We start from the raw sequence: 4,430 nt of genomic DNA on the forward strand, positions 1-4,430 counted from the left end.
CTTTCTTTCTTTCTTTCTTTCTTTCTTTCTTTCTTTCTTTCTTTCTTTCTTTCTTTCTTTCTTTCTCTCTTTCTTTTTCTTTCCTTCCTTCCCTTCTCCCTCCCTCCCTCCCTCCTTCCTTCTTCCTTCCTCCCTCCCTTTTATTTCTCCCTTTCTCTTTCTTTATTTCTTTTCCTTCCTTTCCTTCTTCCTTCTTTCTTTCTTGTCCCATTATTCCTTTTGATGATATCATTAAAACTTTGCAACTCAAGTCAGTTTTGATTCTTGCTTCTCCCAATTTTAATCCTTCATTTCTCCCTCTTCTGACTTTTTCTGTTCTTAGTTCAATTTCTTTTAACACCATATTTCTTCCATGATAGCTTATTGCTTTGATCATTTCTAAGTATTCTAAGTTCACTTGTAATTTTTCTTTCTTTTTCCTTATGGTGTAATTCATCACACTTACTTCTTATGAATAATAGTAATAACTTATATTTACATGGTGTTTTATACTATACAAAGTACATTTATTTGCATCCTTTTATTTAACTTTTGAAACAGTCTTATGAAGTACCACACCCTTTTGACATATGGGGAAAATAGGCATGAGGTTAAATGAATCCATTGTCACAGAGCTAGTCAGGAGCTGAGCTGTCCCTGAGTCTACATTATCTGACTCCAAGTTTAGTGTTTATTCCACTGTCCACATGACAGTTGCTCTTTTAGCCTTAATAGTATTTCTCGTTTACGGAAATAAATTCTATACTGGAGTTAGATGAGTTCTCCACGTAGTTTCTAAAATTAATAAAACCTGCTGCAAAGGTATTATATTTGCATTTACTTCTTTAAAGTTTTCAATTCTTTCCCCAACACTGAAAATTTCTCCAAATTAGTATTGTTTTCTAGGGGAAAAAAGTGAACCTCTGAATTTCATTTTCTTTTTCCTTCAATAAACATGTTTTGACTTTCTGATATATTTAAGACTCTGTGCAAAGTGATGTATATAATAGTCACATCTCTCAAGGAGAGTTTAATTGGAGAAAATAAGATATGTACATAAATACCTCTATAAAATGTGGAAAATGTATCATAAGAAATGTTTAAATAAAGAGCTATGGGGAGGAGACATGGTTATTCACCAAAGTCCTAATAATGGTCATCTCTGGGGGTAGATTTTTTTCTATTTGAAAGATTTTTATTTATTTATTTATTATTTATTTGACAGAGAGAAAGAGAGAGAGAGAGAGCAGAAGCAGGGGGAGCGGCAGGCAGAGGGGGAGGGAGAAGCAGGCTCCTCAGTGAGCAGGGAGCCCGATGCGGGACTCGATGCCAGGACCCTGGGATCATGCCCTGAGCCGAAGGCAGACGCTTAACCGACTGAGCCACCCAGGCACCCCAGAAAGATTTTTATTCTTAAGTAATCTCCATACCCAATGTGGGACTTGAACTTACAATCCTGAAATCAAGGGTCGCATGCTCTACTGACTGAACCAGCCAAGCACCCAGATGTTTTTCCTTTTAAGTAAGTCTATGCCCAACATGGGGCTCAAACTCACAACCCTGAGATCAAGAGTCGCATGTACTATGAACTGAGCCAGCCAGGCACCCCTGGAGGTAGAATTTTTGATAATTAGTATTTTTTGTTTTGCTTATGTACAGTTCTAAGTTTCTAAAAATAAATATGTGTTATTGTGAAATAAGAAAGGGGAAACAGTTGATTTTTAAAAGTGCTATGGGAGGGACACCTGGGTGGCTCAGTGGGTCAAGTGTCTGCCTTTGGCTCGGGTCATGATCCCAGGGTCCTGGGATCGAGTCCCGCATCGGGCTCCTTGCTCAGCAGGAAGCCTGCTTCTTCTCCCTCTGCCTGCCGCTCCCCCTGCTTGTGTTCCTTCTCTCCCCCAACCCTCTCTCTGGCAAATAAAATAGAAAAAAGAATAAAAGTGCTATGGGAGTTCAAAAGACAAACAAGTTCCTTCCAGCAAGTGTTGGGGAAGACTTAAGGGCAAGCCCTAGCCAGTGAGCTGACAGAGCTAGTCAGTAGCTGAGCTGTCCCTGAGTCTACATTATCTGACTCCTAGTTTAGTGTTTATTCCACTGTATTTATTCCACTATTCGCATGTTCTATGAACTGAGCCAGCCAGGCACCCCTGGAGGTAGAATTTTTGATAATTAATATTTTTTGTTTTGCTTATGTGCAGTTCTAAGTTTCTAAACTTAGAACTTAAATATCCTCAGTATGGTGAGGATATTTAAGCTGAATGCTGAAGAGATATGGGGGGGTGTTGAGGAGAGGGTGCATTTCACATGGAGAGAACCACATTAAACTAAGCATGAAATCAAGAAGATGCATAGTAACTGCAGAAAAGATGACTAGTTCAGTTCGTCTGGAGACGAGTCTGTGGAAGCTAGGATAGGGAAATAGAACTCACTGGCTAGGGCTTGCCCTTAAGTGCCAGCTCAGGAGCCCCGTATTTCAGAACTGAGGTATCCCTGGAGAATATTAGAACAAACACATCCAAAGGGCCGGGGAAGGCTCATGGGGCAATCATTCTCTAACATGAGGTAGGACTAAGTCAAGATATGTAGGCAGGGCAGAATATTGGCAGGTGATGGTGATAAGAACAGCTGCAGCCTCTGGGCAATTGGTACTCAGCATCAGGAATGTCTAACACAGACCTTCCTCAGGGATGTCCCTGCTGGAGATTGGGAATGTGAACAGAGGAGATAGACAGTAGCAAATGGGCAAAATCCCTGAGGTTGGAGTGGTAGGTTTGACAGCAAGGTGATGACATAGCAGTGGGACTGCCATTCAAGGGAAGAACTCTCATTTTTGAGGAGAACAGAGAGAGCAAGGGGCGGAGAAATTAGAGGAAGAAATTAGGCAGAGAGAATGGAAAACACATGGAGGAAGAGGAGTAAAGATGAACCTGAGTCAATATTTTTTGAAGCGGGGATTTTTTTTTAAGTTTATGTATTTATGTTTTTAAGTAATCCCTACATTCAACATGGAGCTCAAACTCATGACTCCAAGATAGAGTCGCACGTTCCTCAGACTAAGCCAGCCAGGTGCCCTGAGGCAGGTCCTGAGAGTTGAAGCTGAAGACTGGAAACATGACTTCAGTCAGCTGTGTGTTCTCTAGAAAAATATACAAATAATTCCTTAACTAATAATATGAATATATAAATATACCTATTTTCTTTCTTGGCTTTGCAAATATTTGAACTAGAGTCTTTACAGAGCAATGTTTTAAATGGCGTAAATCCTAAGCTAGTACTAAATTGGCATTTTCTTTCACTAAGTTTTAGCATCTATCAAATATTACTTCATGGTGCTAAGTTTACCTTTTAGGCCTACATAAATCCCCCGTTTTATTCTTTTTTTTTTTTCTAGAGTCAGAGATCTTTCATGCTTTGATCATTCCAGCCAACTTCAGTGGTAGATACAGCTTGATGCTCGTCGAGGTCTTATTTCGGCAAAACTTTTTTTTTTTTTTAAAGTTTTCATCTTTAATGAAATGACCTTGGAAATAATGTACATTTCCATGACACCAATACTACAGTTTTCGGAGTCACAGTAAGATACACAGAATTACATCCGTAATTAATATGAATGCCAACATTTCAAGCAGTAATTTCTGTTACATGGCAAACAAAATCAAGAAAGCCACCATCAAACAAAAGAGACCCATAGCCTCAGACAAGGCAAATCCCAGGATAGCATATGAGAACAGCTGCTGCTTCAGCAAAGGGTTTCTGGCATAACCAATGATAAGGCTGCCAAAGACTGTTCCAATACCAGCACCAGAACCAGCCACTCCCACTGTTGTAGCACCTGCACCAATAAATTTGGCAGCAGTATCAATGTCTCTGCTGATTGCACTGGTCTGAAACTCCCCTTGGATTAGTTGAGACACACCATCCTGGGCCCCATTAAATACCGTAGAGCCCTCTCCAGTCCTAGCCTCTGGTCGAGATAACACTGATGCAGAAACTGGTCTGTAGGCAACTCTGGATCCAGCTTGGATCAAAGCAGGGGTGCAGGCGAGCTTGGCGCAGGCGAACATCTTACACTCTTCGGGGCAGGGCAGCTGGAGGACCTGGGTGACGGCCGACGTGGGCCCCACTCCCGCTTCCCTTGTTCCCTGGAGGTGGCGGCGGCAGCGACGGCGGCAGAGGTCGAAGGAGTGGCCACTCCGGCAAAACTTTTAATTAACTTTAGGGAAGCCAAACATTAAGTACTGGCTGAGCCTCCCAATTCCCACCTCCATGCAGTGTGATGTCCTGTTGAGGTTTTCTTCCCTTTTCCCTTGCACATAGTGCTAGCTCTGCTACTAACAGTGTGACCTCTGACAAGTCCCTAACGTCTCTAAGCCTTAGACTTACCTGTAAATTACGTGCAGGTGTTGAATTATGATTTAAAGATATGAAAGCTTGGGGCACCTGGGTGGCAC

The 4,430-nt window shown here is 41.5% G+C and overlaps 1 pseudogene; it reads right to left on the reverse strand.

The window, feature by feature from the left end:
* Positions 1–3,459: 3,459 nt before the first annotated feature.
* Positions 3,460–4,174, reverse strand: LOC112820601 (ATP synthase F(0) complex subunit C3, mitochondrial pseudogene; annotated as a pseudogene).
* Between the last annotated feature and the right edge of the window lie 256 nt (positions 4,175–4,430).

The sequence above is a fragment of the Callorhinus ursinus genome, unplaced genomic scaffold (assembly GCF_003265705.2).
Source record: "Callorhinus ursinus isolate GAN/ISIS: 27379988/994484 unplaced genomic scaffold, GSC_fseal_2.0 scaffold10, whole genome shotgun sequence".
Taxonomy (NCBI): domain Eukaryota; kingdom Metazoa; phylum Chordata; class Mammalia; order Carnivora; family Otariidae; genus Callorhinus; species Callorhinus ursinus.